The sequence below is a fragment of the Stegodyphus dumicola genome, chromosome X1 (assembly GCF_044657685.1).
Source record: "Stegodyphus dumicola isolate Sdum_Otavi_A_Nest chromosome X1, ASM4465768v1".
NCBI lineage: Eukaryota > Metazoa > Arthropoda > Arachnida > Araneae > Eresidae > Stegodyphus > Stegodyphus dumicola.
Genome location: NC_140780.1, coordinates 244,387,917 through 244,413,137, shown reverse-complemented (window position 1 = coordinate 244,413,137; position 25,221 = coordinate 244,387,917). Strand labels below are relative to the sequence as shown.

The 25,221-nt window shown below is 32.9% G+C and overlaps 1 protein-coding gene across 2 annotated transcripts in view; it reads right to left on the bottom strand.

The window, feature by feature from the left end:
• The window catches only part of LOC118202690 (glucose transporter type 1-like), a 125,274-nt gene extending 102,124 nt beyond the window's left edge, over positions 1-23,150 (bottom strand). For both annotated transcript variants that reach the window (XR_015038435.1, XR_015038434.1), the window contains exon 1: positions 22,881-23,150. The gene's annotated coding sequence lies outside the window, so the exon portion shown is untranslated. The remainder of the gene's footprint in view (positions 1-22,880) is intronic.
• Between the last annotated feature and the right edge of the window lie 2,071 nt (positions 23,151-25,221).

Here is a 25,221-nt window from a genome sequence, read left to right as displayed (position 1 = left end):
TTCTTCATCAAAAGTGAGGCGAAGATGCACAGTTAAAGCGGCGGAACTATACCTGTACGACCAATGATGAAATTTTTATATCCTACCAGCACCTGCCAAACGGGTGGGTGCATCCGTGAATGGCTTTCTAAACCGGGCTTGGGAGACACGTCTTCAAAAAGGAATTTTTAAATTTGTTCATGCACACCAAAAAAAAAAAAAAAAAAAAAAAAAAAAAAAAAAAACAGTTCTATATCTCTCATACTACTGGGCGATTGACGAAATTCAAATTGCGTTTGTCATGTCTAGAAAGCGCAACTTAGGATATATATTAGATTTATATATAGCTTTGTTCTAACATAGGTATTTTGACACAAAATGTGACTTTTTCTGAAATAACATACCAATTTTTTTCCATTTAACAAATTATTCAGCAAGTGCAGATATTGACCCGGAATCAAGTAACACATCTAAGTGTATTCTCAAATGTTTTTATAAGTATTTAATCTGAAAACGATGAAGCCTCAATCATATATCACGAGATTATAGGTTAGGTTACTTGAATGTCGCAAAGCCACGAGGGCTGTCTGCCCAATAGTAAACATACTTTTATGGAGGACTTTCTGGGGAAAACTGGCTTGTATTCACTTTATACATGCTGAAAACCAACCACGCAGCAAGCCCATTCGCCTAGGAACGAACCCAAGCCCCGTCGAACTACAAGTTTTCAGTGGTCTTAACCACTCGGCCACTGGTGGTGATAAAATTCTGTTATAATTTAAGACGAAAGAAAAACGGAAAATAAACACTTTGTGTCCAAATTTGATTTAATATGGTGAAACATTTGCAACATTTATATTATTAGAAAAAACAACTTCAAAATATTCCAGTACAATAGAATGAGTTCCAAAAGGGTCCAAAAATTTTTTGAGAAATCCAGACGTTTCTACTAAAAACACATTTCAAAATGCTTGAAGATATTAAATCAATATGTATGATTTTGAATTGAAACGTAGGTATGCTTTAAATCTATGCATCTTGATGAGCCATATATTGCATCCTAAGCCTGTTTTCGAAATTGAAAAGTAAATTTAGTATTATGAACAGCAAATAATGGAGAACTTTTTCATGCCATTATAACAGAAAATACCAGTATTTCAACAAACTGCATTTGCTTTTTGAGCGATGTTAACAGATAAATTCATTCAAGAAGAAAGTTTGATTATTTAGGATCAAAATAAACTCAGTGCGCTATTAAGTTTTTCAGTTCAATGAAAACTGACACATGGTTATGCTAAATTTTAATAGAAACGTCAAACTATTAGCTACTTTGCGTACTATATTTTCTGAAAAAACAAGACAATTTGGAGTTATCGTACGGAAAAAGAACATTTCAGGCAAATAATGTTCATACTACTGCTTCTGTATCGGAAAACAAGTAGAGAAGAGTTGAATATACAGCTATCAGATGTGTATTTTAAAAATACTTCAAATTTAAGGCGGAATTTAATATACTCTTGTTGTTTTAAAAATATGAAATTGGTTGAAGAGCTGGAAGATTTTTCAGAAGTATCACCACCTCTCGAAAACTCTTCCAGTTTCTAAATAATCTTCCTAAATCTGTGCTTCTAATTCAACCTTTTGACAAATATGGATTTCAAATCTGGAAAATTTTGTCTGTAAAATTTTTTATAAACTGAGAACTTTCATGTGATTTGTTTCAATAAAACAATACTTTCAAATTACATGATCTTTTCCGTTACAGGATATATCCCACCAGCGGCCGAGTAGTTCAGACCACTGAATACTGGTAATTTGAACTGGATTCGACCCCAAGCAAACAGGTTGGCTTTATGTTCGGTTTTCGTTATTTTCCCCATGTTAACATGAATACAAGACAGCTTCCCTCAGAAAGTCCTCCACGACGGTATCCTTCCTCTTACGCTGATATCCTCTATAACTTTGCCGTATTCAAACAATATAACCTAGGAGAAAACGTACCAAACGATTTTCTACATAAAGGTAAACGCACAAACTATGCAACTAAAAATAACATAGTATATTTATTTTAGGGCGGTACTGGCCAACGTTAAATGAATATATGTTATTTTTATCGTTTCAGTGCTCATGTTTTAAAACTAGGAGTGTCAGCAAAATATGTCATTTTATTTCGCTCCTTGTTCATTACACTATCTAACCTAAGAAATGCAGTGCATTTAAGAAATGCACTGTATTTCCCCTCTCTTTTTTTACTAATTTTATCACAATAAAATCGAGAGGGGAGAATATTGGGAATAATTTAATTCCAGAGGACGCGGTTACACTAAGAACATAACAAATGAAACGTATATATGGATAAACTCCCGATAACTATCACAATGATATTTATTTCAAAGCGCTATACATTCTAAAACGAGTACATAGCAATCTCAATATTACCAATATCTAATAAGATATTTTCATATGTACTTCCTGCATCTTGAATCTCGTCTGATATTATTGTTGTCCACTGCTACACCCTAGGCCTCATATCATTTAAAGCTGCTGAAACTGATGTTTGTGTCGTCTGCTACAGCTTGAGAGTTGTCACCATGGTCACCGTCGTCATTCTCTTCATCACCATTCAGTCTGTCTTCCCCGTGCGATGCTCTTCAGAACCGTCATGAACATCAGATATCCCCGTTTCCCTGAAGTTTTTCACTATTATTGCTTTATCAATCGAAGCCCTTGCATCCAAAACCCACGACGAACAACGAAAACAGTCGACGTGGAAATCAGTCGAAGAAAACAGTGTTAAGACGAAAACAATTCTCTGCGTGGATTAATCTATTTTAAAAGTTAGGGAAGCTCGCTTCCTAAACGCCTTCACCAAGCTACATAAATGTTTGAAAGTGTCCTGGTAAGAACGTTGATATACAAGTTACACCCCGATCAGTCCAAGAATCCAGTTGAATTTGTGTTCAATAAACTTCAGTAATTTCTATTGCCAAGCTCGTAATTCGAGTCATTTCGCTAAATGCAGCTAGTGTAAAAGTGATTACTGCTTTGATAACTTTTTTACTGCACCTCACCTGTACCGTATATTCAATCCACAGACAAAATGTTTATTATCACATAAATTGTCTTCTTTTTGTATCCCGGAAACAAGACTGTGATATGAGATAACGTTTTACAACAAAATAATTTTCAGAAATTTTGATTTCTTGCTCTCTGGCCTCATACCCATCAGTTGTGCATGCATAAAATTGCATTTTGAATATTTAGAAAATCGCCACATAGCGCTGCATTACCAAATCTCGTTATATTTTACAATTTTGAACTGCTTGTCAGCAGAATATCAGAAAATTTTATTCTATTTCTAGATGAAGAGATTAACCTTCATTTTATTCTTCAGAAAAAAATGAGAATCCAAGGTTGGGAAACCTTGTAATTATTTGTGATAGTTAAACCAGTCTCGATGGCTGAACAATCTGGCATCATGAATTTTCCGCGGTTCTGCTCAACTGCAGAGTAAAGACGAATCAGTTTGTCTTCAGAAGCAGCCACAACTGCTTCCTTTCCCCTTTGATAGTTAGTTCTAGGCGCATTGTAGTATTAAATAAACAAGAGTTACACAAGCTACATAAAGCATTTATGTATTTCTTCCTACTTGTGTTGTAGAGGCACTAACTCAGACTTAGCTTCCGATCTTAATGAAAATTGTTCCAGATTATTGGTTATTTAGATATGGCAAAGCCACAAGGGCTATCGAAGAGGGATGCCTTCGTGAAGGACTTTCTTAGGGATATTGGCTTATATTATGTAACACATGGGGAAAACCATGTCTTATCTTGCAGCCAGCTCCTTTGTCTGAGATCTCATCCAAACCAGGTCTAAGTACCAATCTTAACCTCTCGGTCACAGTTGGGGCAATTTTCCTAGATACGAATATTTTTATATACTGCGTTTTATTGGTTCAGTGCTATAGTACATGCTAATTTGTTGGTGTATTCAGTATATTCAATAAACAAGTTACACAAACTTTGCAAGAAATCATCATTATTCTCCAACGGAAACAAAGTTAAGATTATTCCATGAAGGTCTAATGTTGTAGCTTTTAAAATCTTACTTGGTTTAAGTATTCAGAATGTATTATTATGTATTATAATGTAGTATTCAGAATGTTCTTGAGTCATATGCACAATAACGCTTTGCAGAAAGTTAACGTTATCAAGGAATTTATATTTGTAGTTTTATGTCATCATTCGTTCTTCCTCCAGAAAATCTGATAGCAGTTTCATTTATGACAGATTATATTATAAATTTCATTTTTAATTTATGAAACTAAGCGAAACTGGCTTTTAAAACAAAGATTAGAGCAGATGAGATTGTAGTCTTATCCAGTAGTATATTTATATTTTATAATAGAAAACAGAGTGATTACATTGTTGAGCGAATAGAACCGAAGAGAGTGAGCATTTCTGGTATGAGAAAACGAAAGGAAGAGAAGTAATCAAATGCAAACATTTTTCTTGTTATTAAGGACTTTCATCGACATCTGGAAACAATCCGCATTTTATTATTTGTACACAAATTCGTTTTAAATGCATAAAGAATTTTTTCTTTGGCGATTTCCCAAAATGGGAAAGGAAATTCTGCAAAGAACACACATAAATGTTTGCTTTCTTAGCCGAATTTCCGCTACAAAACATTTGAAATATTGCAAAATGTTTTTGATGTCAATATTTTATCAAAAAAAGTTAATGAGTGGTATTAATTGTCTGAGGAACGAAGAGAACGCGTCGAATATGAACTACGCTCTAATAATACTTCAAATAATGAACAATGCTTCGTTCAAGTCAAAGATCTGGTGCTTAACTGTCGTTGTTTAACAATTACGAATATTATTAAACAAGTTCCCTCTATCACTGGGATTCTGTCAAGCCATGTTCTATTCATGGAATTGTGACTCTAAGGCAGTTTTTTAAGATCATATGAGGTCGTCGTACTTCACTTTTAGAGCTGTTACGTTGATATATTTTCGACGATAACAAGGGACCTAGGTGATACGTTTTTATGGCGGGTGCTTCTTAAAATGCATTATTATCAATGGAAAACAGGGACTATGCTTTTTTCAATCAATCAATTTTGGTTTATTTAATTATGACAAAGCATGCAAAGGCTATCTGCTTAAGGGAAGGGAAGCCTTCCTTGAGGACTTTATAAATGAAACTGTCTAGTATACACGTTACACATAAGGAAAACCACAAAAACGCCCCTCCAGCCATCCTGTTCGAATGTAATTGATCCCAGGTCTGAGCTACCCGTGTTCAGCGACTTTAATGCTCGGCCGCTGGTGGGCTAAACAACAGTTAAAAGAAAAACGCTTCCAATTCTGAGCAAACCCAAAATGACGTTGTTAAAGTCAAGGTAATATTGATTGTTTTCCCCGTTCAACATGGTGGTGTGCATTATAAATGTCTACGAACTGGCTAAGCCTCTATCACTTGACCATTTTGTCATATTTGCATGAAATTATTCCTAAAAAAGGCCTAAATTTTGGAGATATAACTGATGGATTTCATTAAGTCAATGTTCTAAATTCGTGAATGTTAGGTAAAAAATCCTCATGATATGGCATCCCCCATATGACCTTTTCTTATTTCCACTCTGATCACTGTTTTGAATCTCTGATACTATAAAAGAAATATCTCTGACTATATTTGATAGGGTTTCCCGAAAACGAGTCTTTTTAAAGTAGTAGAATCAAAAAACGTTGCCTTAAATGCATTACAGTGGAAGGAGATTGTTTTGGAAGAGTTGTAATAAATGTTAATTCATAAATTTAAGTCTTGTGTTTTATAGATTAATTCCAAATGTTTTATAATTACAGTAGCATTCTCACAGCATAGAATTAAAATCTAAGATTCGAAATAGATTTCCAAGAATTGTGTACGACCCATAATGTGGCATTTTTAGACACAATAAAAAAGGATTAATTAAAAGTATTTGTGGAAACGGCTGAATTTTATAGTCGTATCGATTGCAACTAGTATTAATTGGAAAGAACATGGCTCCGTATAAAATGCATGTAGATCTCAAAACATCAAATCATTATAACTGGATGCTATTAGAATGTATCCGACTATTTCATTTTGTTTTACTAAATTTCCAATCATTCTAGTGATACTGATGCTTTGCAACAGAAGCAGCTTATAGATTTCTTAGCATTTTGTAGCATTTTGTGAATCAATCGTTATGTATATAAGTGAATCAACTGATGTGTATGAAATATCAGTTCATGATGTCGAGACTGAATGGGGATCCAAGGTACATAATGAGGTATATAGGATGTCCCAAAATTCAAAGGAGTAATTTTGATATAAGACACAGGTTTAGAATTAGAAATTGTAAATGTTTTATTAATTCATTCCATATATTAATCTATACAGTATAGGGTAATATATGGAATAGCATATCGGGTAAATGACCCGCACGGTTTTGTTGGCACATGCACACTCTTTTGTTGAAATCTTCCATGACCATTTGCATAAAAGTGTCTGAATTTCGTTGATACAATGCTCAGTTTCCTCCTTCAAGGTGTGGGTAGTCGTGGGCTTGTTGGTATAAAACTTAGACTTCAAAAAACCCCAAAGAAACACGTCCAACGACGTTAAATCTTATGATCTGGGCGGCCAATTATGATCACTAAAACTGAAAGTGACACGACCAGTAAATGATTCATGCAGTAATTTTATAAGCTGCATGACATGTAGCACCGTCTTGATGAAACCACATGTCGTCCATATCCATATCTTGCAATTTAGACACAAAAAACTGGATTATCATGTCGTAATAGGGAGCACCATTAACTGGTATTGCTTGACCAGCCGCAATTTCGAAGAAGAATGCGCGGCCAGCCTCCAGCCCAAAATCTGCATCAAATAATCACCAATCACTCATGGATTTTTCTGAACCCCGAATGCGTCAATTTTGTCGATTAACCAAGCCATCAAGATGAAAATGAGCCTCATCGCTGAAGATGATTTTGCTCGGAAAATCAGCATCCACTTATTGTTGTTCTATAATCCATTCAACAAACTCTCTTCGTTGTGCGTGGTGTTTTTGAGTCAATTGTAACCATGAAGATGCAAATTTTTTGTGAGAATACGCTGCAGAGAGCGTCTCGGAATGTCCAGTTCTTGACCAAGGTGCTGATTAATGTTCCTGGTTTCTCAGCAACACTCTCACGAACTGCTTTGTGTTCAACGACTTGAAGGACGGCCTGAGTGTTTAAGATCACTAATTCATACAGTCTCCTTAAATTTTTTAATTAACCTCTTCACAGTTGATGAAGTTAAATCATTACTCCGACCATAATTTTCCGAAAATTGCAAACTGTAGCTGTCAAAACTTCGTTATATCAAAATATTGCTCAGCAATGAAAAAGGGGTGTTCTTTTGTGTAGCTCTCTATTTTTAATAACTCTAAACTGTCAGCTATCACTCTATCATTTTTTTCGCTGGCAACACTTTATCGCACAAATGGCGCAAAATTCAAATCTTGCGTGAATTTTGGGACACCCTTTAATACGTGTCAGTCATTGATTTGAACGGTATTTATCTAGACTTGAAAAATATTACGAAGACATACGTGACTGTAGAACATTTTGAAATAAGTGCATAAACAAGATATGTTTTAATAGCAAGATCACGTTTTCAGAAATATTTTACAGTTTACAGCTTATTTACACCTTGCATATGTATACATTTCCTCGCTTATTTCCTTACTCTTTTTTTACTAATTTCATTGTCCGAAAATCGAGAAGAGAAAATCATGATAATAGTTTTACTTCTGAAAAAGACGCGGTTACAATAGGAACATAACAAAGGAAAAGTAGTCATGGATGAGCTACAGGTAACTATCACAGTATTATTTCCTTAAAAGTGACATTACAATATCTAATAAGATATCTTCATTGCGACTTCCCTGTAACTTGAATCTCGCTTGTTCTTACTGTTTTCTCTATTACACCTTAGGACTTAAAAAAAAAAAAAAAAAAAAAAAAAAAAAAAAAAAAAAAAAGGCGAATGTGCAGCTAACTCATCGAAATGGTGGACTGAATGTCAGTTCGGGATTTCTTCGCTGCGATTGGTCTGTTCTTGAATTAAGGCATAAAGTTTAATAGTTAAAAGGGAAAGATTTGGAGTGATCGTTGCAGATATTGCAAAGGTTTGTATTTGTTAGTAAGGTGAAAACATTCTCTACGTGGATGAATTCATTTTAAAATTGAGGGACCTCCTCATTAAAACACATTGAAAAAGAGGAAATTTATGGGAATATTTTTTTAATTTCCAGAGCCTGGCGTTAAAATGCTAGGGGTAAAATGCGGGAGGAATCGCGGTGCATGTAGAGAGTACGTGGAAGTATTAATGCGATAGTCCTGTGTAGCTTTACAAATTTGGACCATATCAACAGAATAATGTGCCATAAATTAACTGAAGAGAATTCATAATAGCCTTAGTGTAGTTTGCACATTCAGTTAAATGAAGAAACCAACAATCCATAAAAACTTTATCACTTTTCTAACATCATTGAATCTAAACGCTTTCAAAAAAGGTGATTTAAATTTGTAGGGTTATAGAGACATTAGGTATTTTTGAAGCAGAAGACACGAAAAATTTGCAGCGCCCTCTCTGGAACTCGAACCTCTCAAATACTCGCCGAGCGTGCTAGCCATTACACTACGAAGGCATGCTAAGAAGACGGGAGAAATAATTAAGTTTCATATTAAATTTCTCTAGCTTACTGCAGAGCGAAAATTTCTACATTGGGTAGTAATGGCCCGAAACAGTTCCTCATTATTCTTATTCTTGAATTAAAGATTAATTACATAAAATATTAATTTAAACATATAAAGGCCCATCCAGCTCGCAATCTTCAATTAGGAAATATACGTTATTTGATTAATAAGAAAATTGTAATAATTATCTCCTACTAAATTTTCTCAAATACCAAAGCTCCATTTCGTAAAAGTGCTAAGTATTTGTCGCAAGACCAATTATTATTCTTGCTACAACACTGAGAGCCTCTCATGACACCGAAACGGCCATCTTATGTTTAGTAATCTAACAACAGAATGGATTACCAAAGCCTCATCATTTGCGATTATTGTAAATTGTAGGTAATGGGCCTTAAAAGGGAAAATGAGAGTTACGTTTATGCACTGTAGGATCCCTAACGCTATATATAAAAAAAAAGCTGAATCTGCTGACATCTTGCATGCAATTTGGGTTTTATGATTTACTTCTAAATTAAAACTTTTTTTCCTAATAAAGACAACCTTAAAGAACTCTATTCTTCAACAGTAAATGCTAGTTTTACTCAGTAATTATTGTAAAAATTGGGATGTTTTGTGAAAATAAAAACATTAAAATAAATAATACACACAAAGACAGTATAAAACTGTAAATAAATAATTTCAAATCTATAGAAGAGATAGTTTGTTTTCATTCATATTTCTTCTCATGATGGTGCCCATCAATGCCGCCACTGAACACCGGTAGTTCAATCTGATTGCAAGTGCCGTTGAACGGGCTAAGTTAACGGGATTTTTTTTTTATTTTCTCCACGTTTAACTTTAATGCGAGCCAATTTCCCTTATCGAGCTCTCTACGAAGACACCGTCCCCTCAAACCGAACGGATGATAATCCTCGTGTGTTTTGTCATAATCTGAAAAATCATATCCTTTCAGAAGAGCAGTTGTTGTAAGATCAGTTGTTACTCATTTCTTTAATAAAGATTTTACATGAATTTTTTTTAAAGAAGGAAAACATAAAAATCATTTATAAATATGGATATAATCATAAAATTGCGTCGGACCATACAATATTAGCAATATTGCGTATCTGAATAGAAATACCATCGAGAACAAATTATTCCGCCATCTTTGATGTATTAGAGTCCCAAATCACTATTGCTGATGTATTACAGATGACCAGCTGGATTGGTAGCTTAGCATTGGTAGATCAACCGATACCCACGGGCTAGCTACATAGATTTCCATGATTTCATCAGCTTGAAATGTGAATAGGAGTCACATTTCTCCCGAAAAAGAGCTAACTATCATCTGATGACGACCTCTGATGTTTTGCTATATTAAACAGAATAATCTAATGAGACTAAGGAAGATGTTCAAGATAGCCCTAATGTCCTTCGTCTGAATTTTTTGTTCAGCTTTAAATAAATAAGAGCAGTTGCGGAAAGCTTAATCAGATTTTTCACAGGACACTGAAACTTAATAAAAACAGTTGCAGATGTCTATGGAATTGTGCCTGTAGTCGTGCTTTTCCTGCTGTAATTATTTAATCTACAATATAAATTGTAAAGCATTAATTGCATTTTATATTTTCTAATTTTGCCTCTAAGTAATAAAAGGCTGGTGAAATTAAGCTGTCCCTTGTAGAGACATTAGGTAATTTTGAAAAGCCGGAAATATGAAAAATCAATAACGCCTTCGCCGGGAATCGAACCACAGACCTCTGGAATACCGGCCCAGTGTGCAGAACCACTACACCACGAAGGCACGCTAGGAAAGCGGGAGATATACCTTATACCGTTATTACTTAATTGATTACTAAAATGATTTCATTTTAACTCAATCACATTTTCCCTGTATTATTAATTATTGTTATTAGTTTTATGCAACCCATCTGAAGTGTAAAAAGTTTATGCATTAAATTTTAATACTGTATAAAAGCTTAAATTTCTTAATGTGAAAAAATAGGGATTTTATTTAATGGCATTCTCATTTTCTTCTTCATAATGAAAATTTTAACATTTCTAAAGTTTTCCCGATTTCTTTTGTTGATAAATCAGAAAATGAAACATTAAACCACAGTAAATTGCAAAACTGCTGTCATTTAAATGCCTTTCCGATCAGTTTGAAAGGCATCACTTAGAAATATCAAAACTTTACAGGTAAATTTACAGATGTAATTAATTACATATTTCTTTTCTTCAGCTGAAGTATTTCACTTAACTCATTTTGTCTTCTTCTTTCATTAGATTTCTATACTTACTTGGACTTTTTTCTCCTCATTAATGTGAACTGAAATATATTGACACTTAAAATTCAAATTCATGAGAATTTTTCTGCTTTATATTAGGAAAGATACAAATGAGTGAATTTTTATAAACTAAAATTGAGAAAAGGAAGCGGGTAGAATACTAACGTTTATTAAATAAACAGTTTTTTCACAATTCCCTAGGCAAGATTGACGCAACTTTAGCGAGATTTCACCCCCAGCTTTCATGGTTCGATGGTAGCCAACTTTCACAGCCGACAGGATAATACGTAAATACCCCTATTTATTTACGCAAAACTCAGAAATTACAACAGAATAGCCTTCGCTATTTGCGGGAAATTTTGAGAAAGTTAAGTTGAACATGAAATACGAATTAAAAGCGCCTAAAAAAGGCACTGGCTTTGCCCTTTGCCCTAAATTTTCACTAAGAAAATGTTGCTCGCCGAAGCTAAAATTCAATTCAACTAGCAGAGAAGCGTACGAGATAATATAACAATTTTATTTTCCAAGCATTCAGCAAGGCATTGAATCCAAGATATAATAATTAGAGTTTTTTTGAATGATTACATATGTTACAGTAGACGCCGATTAATGTGATCACGTTTTTCCACCGTTATTTGATAGCATTTACCAATTGATAACATTAAACGATGAGAACCAATATTCTTCAAAATAGCAGTGGAATTTAACTAATTTAATAGCACAGCATTTTAATTAGGAAAATGCAAAAGTTTGTTAATAAATTTATAATGCCTCTAATTTAAAAAGTTCATTAATGAACGGTTCATGAAGTTTCTGGAAATTATTTGATCGATGCTCTACCCCACTTATACTCGGAAAGTATCCCTCATTGGAAGAAAACTTCCCAATGTAAAATTTAAAATTAGCAAAAAAGCATCGTTAGTTTTGCTTCGATATTTTCAAGCGGAAGAAAAACAATTCTGCAGACACTTTTCTGCTCCTGAAAAAAAAAAAAAAAAAAAAAAAAAAAAAACAGACCAGTGTCTGATCCTCTCAAAACCAATAGAGTTTGAAAATCTGCGCCAAACTAAGTTTTGTTTTTAACCTGATTTCAAACAATTGACTAAAATCGAAACCAAGATGCTGGTGACTTAAATCCTTAGTAGGCGACATTTTTCTATAACTAGTCAATTTTGTAAATGCATTTTAAACTTATTCGTCGACTTTATCTTTTATTTGGCTATTTTACTTCAGCTTGTTGTTAACATGATCAGAGTATTCATAAAAGAAATTTTAATAATACTTTGATCATATTACTTTTCTCATAATAATTTATTATAACATAAAACATATTTTTTATATTTTTATGTTATAATTCTGTTAAAATTGTTAATCAGAGCAGCAGATAGATCTTCCATAGTTTCGTATACTCGGGCGTGATTTCGGCAGTTCGATAAGAATATCCGAATTCTAACATTAACCGCCATCACATTAAGCAGTGTCTACTATATGTTATTTTAGCCATTCAGAAAAAACAAGAAGATGCCATGTAGAAAGACTAGTGAAAACCATCATGATTTTAAAAAATTAATCGCTTTTAATGCCAAAGTTCGGTAATGCGTTTTAGACCTTATTTAAAATTGTCAAAATTCCCGTTTATATCATAAAAATAATGTTTAGAATATTAACAAAGTAAATAGCGTGCTTTTACGTATTAAAGTGCATCTTCTGTCATACTTAGAAATAATCCTTTTATTCATTCAAAAGTCCCTTATAGGTATATTTTACATGTAAGAAAAAACAGCTTTCTAAATATGCTGTTAGCTTCTAAAATGGTTTGGTTTATTTTATCACGACAAATAACACGAGGAAAGGATGCCTTCGTGGAGAACCTTCGAAGTGGGAGTGGCTCGTAACCATCTTATACATAGGGAAAAGCACGAAACACTCATACAGTTAGCCCATTCTTCGGGACTCGAACCCAGTCGAACTACCAGTGTTCAGCGAGTTTATCACTAGGCCTCTGATTGGCTTAGTTCTTAAGGTGAGCATGCTTTTATACTAATAAATATATTTATTAATATCAAGCACGCTGAAATGGAAGTATTAGTTAATGAATTATTCAAATCAGAGGATAATTATTTTACTAAAAGCGTGTTTTAAATATTTTAAAAACATATTACACGTTATATTTCTTAAAAGAAAAATCACCGCAATTCCTAAGTTTTAATGTTATTACTATAACAAATAAATAATAAATTAAGACTTAACATACTTCAAGAGTAGAGTGATTTACGCTTTTTTCTTAGAACAACGAAAATTATTTTGTTTTTGAAAGAATAGAATTTGAAAAATAAATGTGCATATCATTGGCATGACTCCAATTCGCTAATCCACAGGATTGATATTTTGAGAAAACGTATTTTTAAAGATTTCAAAAAATTCATATTTTTATTTTTCCCTCCCCCCCAAAAAAAAGAGAAACGCATATATAAGAACGTAATAATTTTTTCCTGTGCATCGTTTCCTTTATCACAGTATAAAATATCTAAAACCTTCCGCATTTAGTTGAAAACAGCAACAAATGACGATTTTTGGTTTTGGCGTAGGGCATACGATATTATTTTAAATAATTATAATGTTTTGAAGAATTTTCGATGACAAAACAATAAGGAGACTAAATTGTCGATGCTTTTCAGAATCTTTAAATATATGCAAATAATTACTTACCTGAACAAATGCATTTCTTTTAAGATAATTTCTTGAGCAACAAGCAATAAGCTTGATTTGTTACAATAACATTTTTAAAAAATGTATCGTAATAATTCTTCAACATTTTCCTTCTTCATATAAATAGAATATTCAATTTAAGTGTTTCCTTCTTTTCCTAAACTTAAATTTTCGTATTCTAATGGTTAAAGTATTAAACAAATGCTTTACTTTTAAAACTAAAAGAAATCAACGGGAAGAACTGAACTTGTACTGCAATTACTTTTTATCCACGTACTTTGAGCCAGATATGAAACTCAAGTTCCTCCTTACAGAGGAAAATGAAAGGATCCATAATGTTATAAAGCCAACTATTAATCTTCAATTTTACGCATAAGATATAATTAACAGCACAAGAATGGTTAATAAAACTTCATAAAAAAGCTAACATTATAACGAAGGATTTCAGCACAGAGCCTTTCTCAAATATATGAAGAGTTGTGCTGCCGTCCACCCTTCACTTGCTTGCCCAAACCATTATACCTTCACCACTGTAATGACCCTTTTCCATGATGAGGTAGGAATTGCATTCCAGGCTCTCTCCAGATACAGGTACGAGAATTAGTGTCCAGGCTGAATCTCGACTCTTCTGTAACACGCATGATGCTGCGTTTAAATTTGGTCCAAGGCGCTTGCTGTCTGTACGACGCTAAACTCGCTCTCTTGTGTGCTGCAGTGAACAGGACGCAAACAACGGGTCTTCTGGCATACAGTCCTAGCTCATGAAGGCTTCGGGCAACTGTAGACCATGAAGCTCGGGTTCCAATGGCAGCATATAGCTCACTGAAAGCTATGAAGCTGTAGTAGTCCTGTGTCGCCGTGCTGAAAGTGCCAAATAACTATCATCATTCGCTGTTGTGGATCTTGTTCAACCTTGTCCAGTTCTTCTCGATACGGACTTAATGTCATGAAACTGTTTCCTCAAATTGCTGACGATACTGGGAGTTACACTGAGCTCTGTAGACCCCTGAGCTTCTGAATGGCCTGCCTCCAATCTGCCGGCAGTTGCCCATCTCATTTGGTCATCCATACGTTCTTGGCTACTCATTCTACCTGATACCTTACAAAATTTACTCAACTCTTGCAAGAAACACGGAAAATATCGTGAAGGAGTATGAGCACACGAATCGCCGAAAAACATCTCGTGTGCTCATATCCCCTCCACAATCACAGCCTCGCAGACACGCACGTGTGTGCTTATGTATTTAGCTCTGAAAGTTTGTATAATTCATCGGCGGCATAATTAGTACCTCTGGTTGAATACTTTTCGTAAAAACAAACATAATGTGCAATTTCTCTTAATTTTGACACACGCGTGTATATTTGATTATGTTTATTCTCTAAATCTTCTATTTACCACTGGCTAAAAGATAGGTTCAAGATCAGAAAATCCCGTTAAGCTTCGTGATCAACTAGTGCACCAATACCCAGTCAAAATGTCCATTTACTTCTTTCTAGTTCTTTTCACGTCCGACAAACGTTTCTACTTTTTAGAAGAAATAGATTAGATTGGGTTATTTAATCCCTTCAAAGCTCAAAAGGGCTATCTAACTAAGCATTATTATAATTTTGAATAAAACAATGTACTTGCTCTTGAATCTGCATTGACAATTAACTGTGTACTTACTATTGAATATTTAAGACACTGGAGAAGGACCATTACTGCACCCAAAGAAGCTAAACTTTTACAGATTTTTTAGCAGCTTTCTCAACTCCACTCCAATCAAATTAGTCGTTTCATATTTTGTTTATGGCTATTTACAAACTGATTGAAACACTAGCTTACACAGCATATAGCACTTTAAGAATCCGAATCGCGTCAGTATCTGCTCTCGGATGAGAACCTAAGCCTGTAGAGACATACACCACATAAATTAGCCTCAAAGCGGCAATCCTGATAGAAATTACCAAGAATCCCGTATATCTTTTCTAAGAGATAATAAGATATACTTGGATTTTACCCCCTTCTCTCTCTCTCTCTCTCTCTCTTTACCAGACTATATGGCGAACTTCCGTATTGACAGACTTTAAATACACTATAGTTATAACCTTTGATGTCTTATCCAGAAGTCAAGCCATAATGTAGCAACTTTACAGAGAGATTTAGAATTCTTTGGAAGCCGTGAATGATGAAGAAACAGTAATGCTTTAGCCGGGACTCGAACTCCAGACCTCCATATACTAGTTGACTGTGCCTCCAATTGCTACACGAAGGCAAGTATTAAGGGAGGAGAACATTTCTTACAACCTAACGAATCACAGTTTCAAGCAGCTTATGGTAAACATTACATCGCTTTCTGAAGAAATGTGTCTGTTTCATTCAAATGGAAGACACTGCCGTGATCTTCATTTATGTGTATGCATTTCCATAAGATATAATTTTGTATCGCAATTGTATGAAACTAACAGTCAATTGTTGTAGAGTGGTACCTGTGTTTATCGATGTAAACTTTCACATACGCTCATGACCTCCTGCCTGTATATAATTCCAATTAAGATTCTTACAAAAATGGTTTAACCCTGAACATCAGATATAAGAGGTAAAAAATAACTGATTCTGCTCATTAAAATAATGATTTCAGTTTAAATTATATGATATAACCCTATAGGTAATTCAGTAAAAATATTAAATATAAATATTTATTGACAACTATATTGGCCATATTTTAAAACTTTGGACAATCAGAGAACAATAGTTAATTGCTAAATGTAGTTTACTTGTAACACCAATTATGTTAAATAGCTAAATTTTAACATTCTGTGTTTCTAAATTACTGGAACCTTTTAAAAGTTTTTGTTCCCTTTCCATATACTGACGTAATTTACTCTAATTTTCATGCAAATAATTTTATACTTTAACAGTATTTCACTAAACTTTGAATCAACACTTTGAAGTAAATCATCAAACTTTTTACTTCAGTTATTGAGCAGTTAGTCGTTACGTACATATTTTTACACAAAGTCAAATTGTTATTACAGTTGAATTTTCGTTTTTAACGTGAAGTTAGTGGACTTGCGAATCTCACATTCTCACAGCATTTGCATTCAGCAAATACTGTGCGTGAATAATTTATGTATACGTAAATTTTCTAAACCAAATTATTATTTTGAAATTTCTTCGTTGTACTTCCTCCGCAATATATAGTTAATGCACAATAAGCACATTAATTGCCACATGAAATACTGCTAGCTGAAGCTATGTTACCAATACAGCTTAAGCTCGCAGTATAGATTCCTGAATTCTGGTCTTATTTTTCAAATATTAAATTGTTTCTTTTCATTTTATTCTTATTAAGTTGGGTCATATTCATAAAAATAAAACGTTTATATTCTTACATAAAACTTTTGTAAAAGCATGAAAAATTCTGAGGGAAAGCCAATAATATGTTGCTAGTCATAAAAATAAGTGTAACACAAACGAATGAAACTCATGCATTAATAGATACATTTTGCAAGTTATTCATCAATAATCTATTCCTTTATGACAAATTATGTTCCAGTTCAATAAGAGATTTAGCCTGGGAAAGCACCCAATATGTGGAAAAGATTTGAAATTGAAAATCGTAACACAGCGCTGATTTGCCAGCTATCGTTATATTTTAAATATTTTTACTTACATGAAAACAACGTTTTGGAAAGTAATTTTTATCACTATGTTTCCTAGATATGCAGATTCGTATACTTTTATTCCATGAGTACTGAGATTTCAAATTTGAAATACTTTCCTTGAAAATTATGAAACCAGCCTACTTTTGTAGTAATAAAAAGGGATATGAATACAAAGGATATTTCAAACCTTAATAACAATTACCAACTTTATTGTTTCTGTGATTCAGTCCCACCACTGCCCGGGTAGATTCGATTATAGACGTTGGCAGTTCGATTCTGAATAGCTAAAAACTGGCAGCTGTTTTTTTTTTTTTTTTTTTTTTTTTTTGGTAATATTCTTTGTGTTTTGTACAACTACTAAAACATTTTTCTTATAAAATCATCTTTCCTTAATTAAAGAAAACCTTCGAAGATAGGTAATAAATTATATTCTATAACTATGACTGAAGCTAAACATGGAATTAATAATGGTATTCATTAGAATTACGTACTTTTTTTAATTATAATCAGTACGACTGAGACGTAAAAACAATAAGGAACAAGAGGCAGTAAACATTATTATTTTAAGTATGCATTGCAACATTTATACAAATGCACGTGCCGCAAATACATATCATTCAAAAATTCAACATATCAAAGGACAAATGCTGACATAGTTTGTACTAAAATGCCCCATGTTAATAAATGGATATGCTTTCGGATATGATTATAGAGTTAAAAAAGTACTCATCGTATGTAGATTATTGGATTCTATACGTGTTGCTAATCTTCCAATCATGAAGATTAATTACTGAGATCGCTTATTAGGTTATTAGAAACATCGATCTAGTAAAATTCAATAAACATCTTATTAACGTGTTTTTTCGCGTACGGGTTTCACAGATAACTGTTAAATAACATATATAGTTGAAATTAAAGTGTAGCACTTGGTTTTTGCTTCTTAGTTTACATAAATTTTAAGATGTATATGGTATCTTCGTAACTCAATTTTTATAATCTACATTCTCATGCTATAGTGAAATATCACATTGTTGCCTTTTGCTTAATGCAATATGGCTTGACAGTTTGAAATAAGCTTTTGAGATAATAGAAATAAAATTTGAATTTTTTCCGTTACAGGACAACACAGTTCAAACCAATCTGTCTAGAAAGATATATGCACCAACTTGATAATGCAAATGAAAAAACAGCCTTTCGTCACAGCTCATCAGGACCATAACAAAAAAATTTTCTAAAATGAGAAATATATCTAGAATAGAAGATAAACACGCCAATGTAACAATTAAAATCGCAATAACAACCTTGTATTTAGCGTACATATATTAAAACACTCAATCGATTTCGGGGGCAGGTAAAGGTCCCTCCTCATCAGGAGAAGTTCCAGTAATTTCGTTCATTTTTTGTAAACTTTCATTTCGTGATTTCATTTTCTAGTAATTTCGTTCTCCTGATGAGGAGGGACCTTTACCTGCCCTCGAAATCGATTGAGTGTTTTAATATATGTATGCTAAGTACAAGGTTGTTATTGCGATGTTAATTAAGAAATATATCTGTTTAACTTGTATCCTAAGTTTATCCTAAGTTTTTAACAGTGATCTTTAGTTAAAGCTACGTTCCTATCCTTCCTAATTTCAGCTTAGAATTTCCTACCAGAATGTGTTTTTAGAATCGCGTTTTATGCAAATGAGTAATAGCAGTATTTAAGTCGAAGTTCCACTGACTTCGTTAGATAGCCAGAGGTTCTGACTAGCGCGCGTTTCCAGTCTGGCTACGCACTCTCTAAGCTATTACTACACTCGGCCGTATTTCAGGCCTTGATAGCTTTGCCAACTTATTTGATATTTAGGGACCAACTACTTAGAAATCTTGATAGCTTCGGCTGTATCTTTTTAGTTAAGCATTAGTTAAGTTTTTTTTTCTTATTACCTTGAGTTCAAGCCCAAGTGAATTCTTTTCTGTACGCTCTGAGAAAGGAGCCAAGTGTTAAGTTCTTATTTTGAGAAATAAAGGTAATTCTTGAGTTTTAAGTACTGAACTAAAGCGATTTTTTGCTTACCTGTTCACGAGGTTCCTACACATTTAGCTGTTAGACAAAAAATTGAAACCCCACAAACTAGTTAAAGAAACAAATGCAATAAAATGACATATTTTAGAACATTATAGTCAAAAGATTTACTTTGAACCCAGGTACACGCAGAAGTGAGCGGAACACTAGAATTTCTCCATTGGTCGTACAAGTATAATTTCGCCACAGTAACTGTGCAGATCCCCCCCCCCGTTTTGAGACAGAACGTCTCCTAGACGGTCTAAGGAACTCCCATCCCTCTTCCTCTAATAAAATTCCACAGAACTTTCAGCTCGTTACATATTTTGAGTGCCCTCTTGCCGCACGGATACTATATGCTCACAAACATCCATGCCTTTTCCGAGATTCGATCCCCAGCCCTTCGAAACGACAGTTAGCGTCACTGAAACGCTATATTGGCTGAGTGACTTACTTAGAAGCCAAGAACGCTGGCTTCTAAGTAAGCCAAGAACACTGGCTTATTTATAAGAGATAAGAAGAGCACATTTGGTTCAGCTGAGAGAACAGCATATTTAATTGCGGCCAATAGGTAACTTGAGTGCATATGGCTTTCTGCAGAAAATATTTTGGCAGGTTTTGTTGTATAAGGGAAAAACCCTGATAAGTTCAGCAATTAAAAATTTAAGCAATTACGATAGCTTTAATATTCAATTTTCATGCAGCAATTTAAATAGATAGTGCCCAGATTTCGATTTTTCTCCCTATATTTTACCAGACTACTCTAATCAGAAAGAAATCAAAAATAAAAAACTGTGCAATGATCGTTTTAAGTCTCTTTTCTAGGTAATTGTCTTACATACTAAGAAAACGAAGCTCAATTGGCTTGATGAATTAAAAGCTTTTATCATTTAAAAGAACACATTTCAGGACATTCAGAATGTCTTAAGATTCCTAATTAATTGTCCATGCTAAATGTCAGATTTTGAAAACAATTTTCAAAGTTTACAAAGTTACGCAATTTTGTATTTTAAGGCTAAATAGTTGTCGTTAACTTTCCAGCACTTAGTGATTTAAATATCTGCCACACTTCGGCTTTCATAGAACCTTATCAGTTGTGACATCAGAATTCCCGACCACCATTCACAATATAAAATAGGTAATAAAATTATAATGGGAAGGATCGAATCAAAACACGACTAAAATGTCAGCTTTTCCATGAAAGAGATAGTGAATTGTCCCGGTCAGACATTTCAGAAATATGACTAAGGCGGTTCTTTTTGCATAGTTGAATATTCAAATACAATTTGAAGTAAAAGAAAAAAGCATATTTTAAGCCTATTAACCTGTGAACTTTAAATTTCTATTTCAATAGATTTATCAGCATGTATCTAATTTGTATGAAACTCTTGATAGTACAAGGCTTGTTGAGCTTTTTAACCTAACAGACTATTTTTAACATAATTAACGTTACTGAATACAAACATCACTTTCCTGTTAATATAATGTCTCCATTTTATAACTATACTATGATTATGTTATAGCTATGCTTATTTCTAATATATCTATGCTTATATTTCTATGGTTATGTGTCTAATATTGCTATACTTATATATCTATAATTATATGTCTAATATAGCTATGCTTACATGGCTTATGTCTTATAGCTATGCTTATGTCTGTAAGATAGTGTGCACTTGGGTTTCATACAACTCACGTTTTTACTTGATATAATACTTACTGTTTTGCTCTTTAATTTAAAAAGAACAAACTCTAACCTATTAAGATTTCCATCTGTTACACACGCAATGATATTAATGTGTGATTAAATTTTTGGAATAAGAAATCTGTCAACAAATTTACAACGATTTAAGCGTAATTAAAGATCAAAGATATAATATCTTCAGCTATACTGTTAAAATGCCTGTTACCGAAAGAATTATTTACAGCATTTTCTTTTCTAACTGCAGTTTTATTAAGTGATTAAAGCAGCTTTTAATACTATTACGAATGGTATCTAAAATTTCAGTTTCTGTTTCAGATAGCTGAAATAAAATGCAGGATCATTGCAATAAAATAAAATCTATTTCCTTTCTAGCAATGCCTTCTTCTCACATACTGTATGTCATAATTTGTGGCATAATTTCATAACGCTTTCAAAAGTTGAAAACTACTTAAAAACAGGAATTGCAAAAAAATCTTAAAGACATTCTTCTTACGTATTCTCGTATTATAGTGGTCGCCAGTCAGAATACTGAAAACCTGTGTTCGATTTCTGCCAAAAAACGTAAGTCTCATAAGAAATCCTGCGCCGAAGCTCCTCCTAACTTTCGTCTAAATTAAATATGTAGATGATAATTTGCCAATTAATTAAGGATCGGACATTTGCATTAAGTTGACCTGTAAAAGGGACTGAGAATTTTTTATCGAAAAATTTGATAATTGACATAGATTTTGAATAAGTGGGATCACTGAGCTCGATAAAAAAATTAAGCATTGATCTAAATAATATATGTATTTCGCTGAAAATTAGTTATAGATTTTGATACCCTGATAAGTTAAATACATTCCAGCCAGTTAAAAAACTTTAAATACTTTCCTAGATCAAGAATAGCTAAATTCTTGATCTCGAAAAATTTCTTACGTACATTCTTATTTTTCATTCTGGGAAAGCAAATAAATTTTTAATTTAGGAATAAAAGAAGTTCTATTTTGTATAATAACTCTTTTGGAAATGCATAGATTCTAATTTCATTTTTGCATGCTGTATTTTAATGATATATTTGCTAGATTTAAGAAATGCAAATATTGCGATTTCCATCTTAGATATTCTCATCCTAAGTGCTACAATTTAGTTATGCTTCGATACTGCATGTTCTCTTTATGTTAATGAAGCTCCATGAAATCACGCAATTTTCGATTGCTAACATATTGCATTCTTCGGTAAGAATAAATGCAACTAAATCTGTACATTTCACCCAAAGATTTTCCATATTTTAATTAAGTCTCTTTGTATGCATAGCTTGAGAACGGATCATTTATTAATCCTGCAGATAATTTTACCCGTAATATTTAATGTCCCTTATCCATATTACCATACATGCACAATGGTTAAAAGAAGAGTCCCTCTCTGTCCCATTTGCAAGCGGACCTAAAGCAGAAGGGTTATCGGCGTTAATAGCCAGTAAGGCACTGCTTTCAAATAAAGGTTGCAGTTCATCTAGAATTTACATCCTTTCGCGGCGGCTATACTGAAATACATCACTAAACACTATGCGCAGGAACGCCACATACAGTTTCCTGGACAGTACTTTATCGCTCACGAGTGAGCTCTGAAGTTTTAAATATCTTATTATAATGTTAACGTACTCCCTAGAATGACAGCGCCGCTATTATCAGATACAAAATCTGTACTTACTCTAAATATCTGTTTGTTATTCATACTGCGGTACATCAGTTTTGACCCACTTACTTTTTTCTAGGGAGATAACGAGAAATGAGGTCACACAAGTGTCGTGATGGAGCGCAGCCGTGGTGGATGTTTCAGGTCATTTTCTCTTCGAAATGTCCTAGTCATTGAAACCAATACCAGAGAGGCTTCTCCATCATTTGCACAGTCACTTAATCGTCTTTTAACCCATCAGGTTTATCTACTCCCAAGAAGACAGATACAATTTCAAGCTTCTCACGGAGAACTCAGGAGGCGGTCGTTCGGCTCGAAAGGACTTCCCCGGATGGAAACAGCAGCTTGTCGCAAGAGGGCGCTGACAGCCAACCATTTTGCTTCTGCTCGATTCTTGGAAGTTATTCCTTAAGACTTGACCGATGGTAGGAAATTGGAATTTCCTTGCGGAGGTCTTGGCTGTAACGTCAGTAGGAAGAAATTATTTTGAAGGATTTGTCACATTAAGCTTTAGACGATAGACTAGACTTTAGATGTTACTGAAAACAAAACATTAGCATTACATCGTATAAGAACTTAAATTGCTCTGCTTCCAATTCGATGAAAGTTTTTACACTTTTGAGATACGTATTTTAGTAAGTTGTTAGGAGTTAAAACATAGAGGTCACTTTAACCGTAAAGCAAAGTGTATAGAAACACTGTTGATATATAACTTAAGTAGAAGGAAACGTTCCATTTAGTGTAACTATAAGGATTAAGACCTACCTCAAAAATTTTAAAATATAATGAGAAAGAACAACTAGTGCAATAAATAAGTGGATGCTTAATGGAAAATATATACATAATATGGGTTTCATAAATGAGGTTCATTTATTAAAAAAATCAAAATTTAAAACCCTTTTCTCACTTTACAATTATAAATTGTTTATATCCAGAAGTTTATGCAAACCTTATTACATATCATTGAAAAATAAAGCATGAAAGAGGAAAGACATAAAATAAATAAATTTGTTTTGAGCACCTGAGACACAGATAACTCTTTTAAAGGTATTAGCATGCAACCAAGAAAGAAAATGGCTTAAATACTAAAGATAAAAACTTTTAACTTAAAATGCATTCATAAACGGTTTGTTTTCTTCTTGGGTGCTTGAATTTCGTTGCAGCAAATAAAAGTTATTAAAAGTTTTGTTATAAAAAATAATAAAGAATATTTTATTGCATAAAAATGTTAATTCAAAGTATTTTTGCATTATTTACTTAATTAATGTTTATTTTTTTTAAATATTTATCTGAAAACTATGCAGTTAAGCGATCAAAAGGGCGTAATCCGATAATGGACAAATTTTTAAAAATTAAGTAAATAAATTTAATTTAAAATAAAGTAATTAAACAATAAATTAAATATTTTGAATTTAAAATTAAGTAAGTAAATAATAAATTAAATATTTTTAATTTAAAGAAAATTAAGCAGTTTCACCTTTTCTAGCATAGCAGTAAATATTTGGATACCCTTGAAAATATCAGTCAACATTTCTGGCTAAATTTCTTATTATGGCTTATAAATTGCTCATACACGGTACAAGAAGTAAAATGATAAAGAAAAATATGGGGGCAAGGAATTAGTTTGCTTTCTTTCATTTCAAAAATAAAATTGTTTTTAATGAATTCGCTTTAATTAACCTTTATGGAGTAAAACAATCCTTGTTTTAACTGTTGTATCTATAATCAACTTTAGATTTAGCAGAGTTGCAATTTGATTTAATTTTTCAAATGTCTTTAAGTAAAACAATACTGTTTATTTTTCTAAAAATAAACTTTAATAAATTTTCTATTAATTTAAATCGTGCTAACTATACAGAGGAAGGAATTGTCTTGCTTTTAAATCAAGAAACCTCAAAATTCAAAACAGGAATTAATAGATGTTTAAATGCGACTTACTAGTATGTCAGCTTTACAACACATCATGTATTTGTGCACAAAAGTATCTTTTACAGGAGTTGATTTTACATGCGTTATTGATTAACAATGCAATTTAGATTTTCTTTAAAAAAAAAAAAAAGAACTATTTTTATACAGAAATACAAGCCACATTATCTGATAAAACAGACATAAGTCATTTTATATCATTCTGAAATTAAATTTGACATCGGAAATGCCTTAAGAAAGTTTTTATTTGTGATCATTTGTTTCCAGACTAAAAGTTGATACTGATAGAAACTGATTTGATATGCATACTAACTTCGGATTATCTGGATATTCCTCAATGCACAGAATAAATCTAACCATTCTTTTTTAAAAACAAGAGATTCATAATAGAGTTTAACTTCGAGCGTCTATTTTTTTTTCTTTCAGAATTATTTTCTCATTTACAGGTTCATCACTGTCAGAATCACAATCATCGTTTTCTAAA